The 8,736-nt window shown below is 43.4% G+C and overlaps 1 long non-coding RNA gene across 1 annotated transcript; it reads left to right on the top strand.

Moving 5' to 3' along the window:
* Positions 1-2,634: 2,634 nt before the first annotated feature.
* Positions 2,635-6,010, top strand: LOC134478193 (uncharacterized). The gene is made up of 3 exons (XR_010050679.1): positions 2,635-2,727; positions 5,207-5,336; positions 5,602-6,010. It is a non-coding gene; the product is annotated as an uncharacterized LOC134478193 (long non-coding RNA).
* The last annotated feature ends 2,726 nt before the right edge of the window (positions 6,011-8,736 follow it).

The raw sequence follows: 8,736 nt of genomic DNA on the forward strand, positions 1-8,736 counted from the left end.
CTTTCTCAGCTGTAGGGTTTAAGGGTAAAATGAAAGCTGGATGATTTGGGTTCCAACTCACCCCTGCTGTGTACCGGCTACCTAACTTCCACCCAGTTTCTTTACAGGTCAAATGCATCCCTTCCCATCAGGATGTGGCTTGCCTGGGAATGTGTGTGAAGTACTCAGAGCACACTTGGCCCATTTGCAGCCCCCAGTGAGTGTTTCTCCCCTTCTTCTCCAGCTAGTTCCCCTTCTACTCTATGCTTGTTTATAATGACAACCTGGCGGGGGGGGGGGTCTCCTCTACCCTTCCACCTCTCTCCCTCCCATCTTCACTGTGCTTATGGCAAAAGAAATAAGAAGTAGGCTCTGCAGGACTGGATAGCTCAGGGTCAAATAGTGCCCTTGGAAAGAGAGGGTCCCTGCTTTGTCCCACGGATCTGCTGAGGATTCTGTGGCTTCTGTGGAATGCATTTCACATGTAGAGTGTTCTGTCTTCCCAAGGAAAGGACTGGGTTGCCAGAATCGAACTCACCCTGTCATTGGACAAACATTTGTGTTGCCTGGTTTTGCCTCCCCAAGGAAGAGAAATGAGAACATTTTGTTAAAAGGGCTCCCGACTGCCCCTTGGTGGGGGGAATAAAATGGGGGCACTTTGGGAGCATTTCCCACACATTTTAAAAATAATTTCTTGCTTGATTTTGAGAAATAGAAATATTGAATTTCCTAACCATTGCCTAATATGTCAAATTATGTATTTCTGCCAAGCATGTTTCTAACAGGTGGTAATTCTAAATACACTTTTTCGGAAGCCTGGGTTAGAAGGCATGGGGAGGATCAATCCACTGTCTGTTCTCATCTCATGAAAATCTGTGATGTTTGCTGTGCTTGGAGCAAGACAAAGAAACTTGAGGCAGATGTGAGGGCCACTGGAATTTGTGCTTAAATGGCCACATCTTATAAAAGTGGCCCAGTGCCAAATCAGTGTTAATTTGAGAGAAAATCTCCAAGGGAGGGTCGTTTGGGTTCTGTCTTGCCATTCAATGTTTCAACCAATGGAAATTAGAAAATAATTATAAAAGAAACACTTGTGAGATGTGTTTATGATCAGTAATTGGAGGAATCAGTGATACTGATAACTGCAAAAGTTAAAATTCAGAATAAACCAAGAAGCTAGTAGCCATAGATCAAAAGAAATCAAATGAATTCAATGTGTGTTAAAAGTATACTCTTAGTAAATTTACTTTCAAAAATCACCTTTACAAGGTCATCATTCTACTTAGTAACAGCTTTTATGGAAAGAAGATAAAATGTTTGGGTGAACAATAAGCTCAATAAGATCTAAAAGTATTAAGAAGGCAGAAAAATGTTGACTTCAATTTTATGGCTTATTATCAAACATAAATGGAATCTCCACTTAACACAGATTATTTTCCAAATTGCAAACTTGTTTGAAACTCAGGATGCATTTTCTTTCCTCCAGAAACACTGCTATCAGTTAGCCAGGCTTCAGTATAGCTTCACTAAAAATCTAGAACAAAAGTATTAATAATAACTTTGATTCCAATTTGTACACAGAAGCACAGCACAAGCCTGATTGCCTCCAGACTGTACAGCTGTTGGCTCTTTCCTCATCTTCTCAGGCCCCACCCTTCCTCAGACTCCTTTCCTGCAATATGTCCCATCTCCTTCTGGACAGCTGGGCTGTGGGTGACAGAGGAGGTGACAACTTGAAGCAGCCATCGTGAAGAAAGAGCCCAGGGGTCAGGCAACAGGGGCATGGCAAAGTCAAACAGCCTAGAACTCATGGAAAAAGATACTCTTATTTTATTTGCTCACAAAATAGAAGAGTAATTCCAGGGAGAAGGTTATAATCTACATTTATATAGCCTCCCCTTTAAAAAAAAAGTTCAAGGTCCAGACTACATTCAGTTGTATTTTGATATGTGGTGATTTCTCTATATTTTCCAGAGATCTCTGAGCTGTTTGATCTGACTGCTGATACTGGCATTTCCAGGCAAAAGGAGTCAAATCATTGCAATCTCACATAGTTTTCTAGTGTTTAGAGGGTTGAAAATTCCTTCTTGATCAGGAAAACACAATGTGGCTTGGTTATTTTTTTTTTTTTTTACTTATTATTTTTACTTTCTAGTTCTCAAGACTTATGCTTCAAATGCAGTTAGAATAATGACAAGTGACTAATAAAGTCTTCTCATAATAAGAGCCCCTGGTGGAGGTGCAGGGAAGTTGATGTGTTCCATCAAGTCTCCCAATTATGCCAGGATGAACTGGACAGAATGGACCAGCTGGACAAGGGTCCTGGCCCCCTTGGATCACAAAATTCATCTCTGGAATCTCTTGAAGGAATGGGTACCCGAAGATCCGCATTGCTTGTGGCAAATGTTAATAGACTGACCAAAGACTGACCAAAATATATGGTGTGCATTTAACTAAAAGATTTTATTGCCATAGAAGACACAATGCTGTTCATCACCCTTAAAATATTCCTCCTTGCTAAGAACACACTTATCCCATTGTTCTTGCCACTCTCTAAAGCAGTTCTGGAAGTCTCTTTTTGTGTGTATCTTTACGAGGTGTGTTAAAAATATATGTGAAGGTTGTTGCCCGATCCCACCCAATGGGGAAGCTCATAAAAACATCACCCTGTGTCCTCATACACCTTGTTCACCTGATTTGGTACGTGGGACCCGTGCTTCTTCCCCAGAAGTCAGAATCACGATGATGGTAAGATTTGAAATTGTTTTAGGAAACTGAGGCAGCTGTGACAGTGCAATGAAAGACAAGAGAGAGAACTTGCAGATCTGCTTCAAAAGGTGGCAGGAAGTACGGGATACGTGTGTTCAAAAGCAAGGGGTAGTGTTTGAGGACAATGAATGACACGTGCCTTTTGCTTTGATACTGTTTTAAACATTTCCTGTATTTTTGCTCACATCCTATACTGACATCATTTTCACAGAAGGCTCAAGGTCATGGGAGGGAAAGGTGCGAAAACAACATTGCAATACACTGAGTGAATGGTGGAACAGAGGTAACAATAAAGTGCTGTGGGACATGGTGGGGGAAGGCTGAGCACGTTTAGGAAGGGGAGGCTTCGGGCAGGAGAGCGCCCACTGCAGGCTTGGAGGATGAATGCAGAAGAGGTCGGAGAGGCAGACAGTGGCAGAGCTCCAGCTACACAAAGAAGCAAGCAGCCACAAGCAGCATGGTAGAGCACAGCGTTGCTTTCACTTCATGGAGCAAAACCAGGAAAGGCACCATCTAAAGCTGTCAGTGCAGAGAGAGGTCAGGCCACAAGAGATCTCTAGGCTGGCGTTCAGAGCCTGGACTTCCTCACAGTACTTTAGTGTGGGAGATTCGTACAGCGATACCTCAGTTTGTGAGCTTAAGTTGTTCTAAGGTTCTGGAAAAGACAGTAGCATTTCTGTTCTTGCAGGAAATATGCCCACAGTCATGTTCACCACCCAATGCAGAACTTGCAAACAAAAGCAAAGCTCAACCAAATCCTTCTGTTTGCAAGATTATAAACACCAAAAGCATTCATGAGCCAAGGTACCACTGTACACACAGAATTGGTTTAGAAGGATCACTCCATAGGCAACATGAATAGAAAGAGGGTAAACTTTGAGTTGGTGAAACCTGTAAGGATGCTAATGCTTTAATACAGAGAAAAGAATTTCTGAAGTGGATGAGCGGTGTTAGAGAAGAGAGGAAGAAATGAAATGCTCAGAAAAGTTGGGAGATCTAGGAACTGATTAGATGTGAAGGTAAAAGAGTAGGGAAGAATTCGGGATGCCACGATGATTTTTAACTAGGTAGATGATGAGGCCTCCCACTCTAGCTGGAAACCAAGATGAGAAGAATAAGATGACTTCGGTCTTGAACAAAGTGAGAAGCCTATGCAAATGAAGCTGTGTAGCCAGTGTTAAATACTTGATTGAGTGTATCTCCATGTACTTGTTAATGTATGTATGAACGTGCATGAGACACCTGTTATGTACTATGTTTAAGAGCTTATTCCATTCACTCTAAATCAACCAAGATGAGATAAATGAATGCGATCTGCGTTCAATGAATGTTCTATCTAATCCTGGAGGACAAGCTATGAATACGAAGATTTCTACTTCAAAGGAAAGTTCTTATTGGTGTAAAATGAGATTGAGAGAGGACAACAGAAGTCTTCATGAAGGCAGGAAGAGTTGAAATGCAAGTCGAATTTGAGAATGTAGATGTAGCAGAAAGTCATCCCAGGTGGGAGAGAGCAACAAGAGACCTGACAGATTTGGAGAGGAAGAGGAGGAGAGGAGGAGGAATGAGAGAGGGAAAGCAAGGGCAAAGGCGGCCAAGGAAGGGAAAGTATCACTCTTTAAATGTGAATGAAGCTCAAGGTATCAAAGAGCAGAAGCTGGTGTCCTTGGCCACTGACATGCTGTGTCACTATTTGTCCCATGAAGTACACACTTATGTACATAGATTTCTCAAGACAGAACAGAACAGTGAAACTGTATAGGCTGGTGTCACACAGGACTTACACACGTGATCCAGTAGAGCAATTTGGGCAAAGTGATTTGTCCTTTGGGAATGCATGTGACATGAGCCTAGCTTTCCCTTCCCCTTGCTGGCTCCTTCTCCCCTCGTGGATGTCCTTCTGTCTCCATAGCTTCTGAGACTCTAGTGCTTTCATTAACATAAAAGACTTCGGACATGAACTTGAATGGCAATTGAGCTGATTTTCCAGCTGACAGGAGATGGTTAACTGTATGCTTCTGTAAGAGTCCTAAAATTCTGTCTGGTCAAGTTAATAGGACTTGAAATTTATGGCTTGAGACCACTGGGGGCAATAAGGAACTCAGGGTTCTGGCAATTCAGGGTTATGATCCCATAGGTGAAAAGTAAAACCCAGTGGGCAGATCCAGACACCTATAAAGAGAGATGATCAAAAATAAAGATGAGGGCTGGGGATTTAGCTCAGTGGCATAAGCGCCTGCCTTGCAAGCAGGCAGTTGTGAGTTCGATCCCTGGTACTGATAAAAAAAAAATAAAGATGAGACAGGCTGGCACCTCTGATGGTGCTTTGTTGTCTTCTCCTGGAATATCATCGATCTGTTTAAAAGCATTTGCAGTGGGTTGAGAGTAGGATCTAGAGCTGGGAGTTATAGGATAACCTGCTTGTATGCTCTAACCATGGGGTTTGCTTTTTTTTTAGGAATCGACTTGAACAATTTGCCTCCCAGGGAGAATGGGAGGAGCTTCTCTAGAGTCATTCTGTTGAAGGATACCATCTAGAATATATCAGCAGTAGTGTAATCTGTGGCTCTCTGCCCACAACTGTGGAGGTGAGTTTGTGGCATTGGTCCTGCTCTCTTGGCTCCTTGCTCTCTGGCCCTCATTTAAGTCTCAGGTCTGTCCTGACCCAGCATCTCATTGTTCTCTCTGATTGGTGCTTCTTGGAAAGCAGATATCCCTGGAAAGGAGGGCTAAAAAGCTTCACTGTGCAGAGTCACTGTGCAGAGTTCACTGTGAAGACCAAATAAATTGCAATGCTAAACAGATGAAGTCCTGTGAGTGGCGTGGCCTCACTTCTTTGTTTTGCATCCACAGGGAACATGTGCAGTGGTTAATGCAGCCTCCTGGACACACAGGGACACAAGCTGCTTTAACCCAGTTGAAGGTCTTTCTTCTTTACCCAGAATACATCTCCAAACTCAGGAAGGGTCACTGACCGAAGGAATGAGCACCTGCTCAAACGCCAAGCTTGCTCCCACGCCTTGCCTTTCCCAGGCTGCCCCTGGCCAGTGGACGAACAAAGCAAGGATACCATGTTAAAACCTCACTCTTGGAAACCCAAGTTTGACTCAAGTCTCACCCAGTGGTCTTAGAGGCTTTTACCTTCTCCTACTCTTGGTTAGGCCTGCATTGCCATTTGATGGCTTAAACAGCTTGTCTAGTTCTCCCCCTATTTTCTAACATGGATATTTCCTCTAATAAAATCCTTGTTCATTTAATCCCATCTCAGCATTTGTTTCTTAAAAGATCTGGACTAACCCATGTTGGTTTTTGGCTTGACTTTGTTTTTATTTGCTTCTTTGATTTCTTATTTTCTAACTACAACCTCCAGTGTGTGAACTGAGAAGGTCCTTTCTGATTTCTCCCCCTAAGGAAAGAAGGGCCACTTGGGAGTTGAAAGATGCTCCAGTTCCTTTTGTGAGTGGCAGCAGCACAGCTGTAGGACAGGCAGTGAGATTTGGTAACTTCCAGGGGAGTGAATACCTTTTACCTCGTTGATGAGAGAACTTGATAAGACGTTGTTTAGGGATTCTTGAGCTCAGACTTTGGCACCAAGACAAAGTGAGTTGCTTAAATTCAGTGGGATGAGCTTCGGTTTGCTTGGATACATGGGAGAGACCACACCCATCTCCCAGGACTGCTGTGAAGGTGAAATGGAATGCGTCTGTTAGGTGGTTTGTAGTCTGTACACACAGGGTATCTGTGTGTTGTAGGTCACAATACTGTCACTTTTAATGCTTTTTCTCACTGATTTGCATAAACATCTGTGTTTTTCATATAAGTCAAGTATTTTGAAGTATACAAGTTAGGCTTTTAAAAATATATAAGTATATATTTTTTACTATAACACCTATTGAACTACGTGTGTATACCGGATCCTACTCTCTCTCCTTTCTTTTTCTTTTTCTCTTTCTTCTTCACTCTTTGGTACCACTGGGATTTGAATCCAGGACCTTTGCACTGAGTTACAACCCCAACCTTTTTTTGTGACAGGGTCTTGATAAGTTGCTAAGCTTTTGATGAGTTGTGTAGGTTGGAGTTGAACTTGCATTTCCCTTGGTTCAGGCTCTCAGAGTGCTGTACAAGTATTCTTTAAGGCAGGAATGCTTATTTACTCTTCCTGTCATATTTCATACATGCATGAATATACACTTGTCTGTGTGCTGATAAGTACAGTGCTAGCATATGCCATGTTTGACAAGGAGCATAGGGATCACACCCTTAAGAATGCTGAGCTTCAGGCAAGCAGAACAATGCATGCACAGTGGCTGTAACATGGGTTAAATGTATAATTTCATTGATTGAAGACACACGTTTTATCTTTCAGTCCACAGCATTGTAGATGTGCTCAGTTCAATGTGCATTGACAGTTGGGAGGGAGAGATTCTTACAGCCTTCATGTGAGAGCGTGAAGAGAACTGAGGCTCAAGGAAGGCTTATCCCAGGGCACCGGCAGATTGCACAGAAGGCGCAGCAGACGGAACGCTGACGGGAGAATGCAGCATAAGGAGACCTAGACATAGGTAAGAGAAGGGCTAGGTCTTGAGGTTGTTGGGAGACAGGGAAGTGAAAAGAGTGATGGAGAGACCTCAGAAAGACACGGTGGAAGGAAGGAGAAGTGTAGGGTTTTCTGTATTTTTAAAAATGCAGATAGGCTGTGGTTAATGAAACTGTTGGGATGAGAGGATGGAGAAAGAGCAGTGAACAACTAGGGCTGCTCTTTAGGATTTGATTTGATTTGATTGTGAGGTAGAGCGTGAGGTGACCTAGATGGCCATGATAGCAACATGGTGGGGGAGAACACATGGAAAGTGAATTTTATACCTTGGTCCTATGCAAGTGTTGTAGTCAGGGGTTGAGAGTAGAACAATTAGAATCAGGACACAGAATTTATAATCTTATTTTATGATGGTCACCCAGAGTTAACATAGAAAGTGCAGGAAATCTATCCACAACACTGAAGACCCAGAATATTCAGCCAGGGGCCTGGATCCCACAGCAGTATCCTGCATGAGTCCAGATGAAGATCCAGAGCTCATGACAATGCCTCCCACAAGTCCAACTGGAGGTCTAGAGCCCACAAGAAGGACTCACACCAGTCTGTTTTACAGATCTGTGCTAGGAAAGCCCAAAGATCAGTGGTGGAAGCCAGATAGTCTACGCTAGCGAGGTGAAGGAGCTGTGCTGGTAGGTTGAGGTTCTACGCTGGAGCTGAGAAGTCACACTCACAGCAAAGACCAGGGATGTCCTGAAAAGCACCACAGCCATCCTCAGTGATCCGGAGGTCCTAAGCTCCTCTGCTGATAAGAAAGCCAGCGTGAAAGTTTCTTCTGATTAAACAGCACACATCTTCCCCTTCAGAGCCAGGAAGCAATGCTGGATGCAAGGACCAGAGCTTCCCCAAAGTGAACCATAGTCATTCTCACCAACAAAGTCCTGAGCTCTGATAATAATTGTCGAACTCATATCAGGGATGCTAGTCATGATGCGCTCCTCCAAGAGAACCAACGGCTCCAACAGCAACACTTAGGAGAATTCACAATGCCTAGCACTTTTTCCATGTCTCTCTGTGGGCAACTTTCCTCAGGTGGGCTGTCACGCAGTTAGTACCATGCTGATTTAATCCAGCTGGTGTTAAGTTGACCACCAGTTTCTACTCCATAACAACAAGGTACCAGGGATTATCTTATGTACCTTTTAAATGACCTTTTACATTACTGGAAAAGTTAACTTAATGGCCTCTGTCTTTCTTCCCTGACTTCAACTGTTCCTTTCAGTCATACTTCAAGCCTGGATGAAGCTTGACTGTATCCTAATGTGCAGGACTGGGCCTTGTATGAGGTACTGGGAGAGAGGTGCCTGTTTCAGCTGCTTTTTGTGCATGCCTTCCATGTCTGCAGCACTCCCCCTATTCCCCAGCCCATCTAGAGGTGGCTTTAGTTCTGCAGA

This window comes from Cavia porcellus, unplaced genomic scaffold (assembly GCF_034190915.1).
Source record: "Cavia porcellus strain 051 isolate PalLab524CR breed Dunkin Hartley unplaced genomic scaffold, mCavPor4.1 scaffold_12, whole genome shotgun sequence".
Taxonomy (NCBI): domain Eukaryota; kingdom Metazoa; phylum Chordata; class Mammalia; order Rodentia; family Caviidae; genus Cavia; species Cavia porcellus.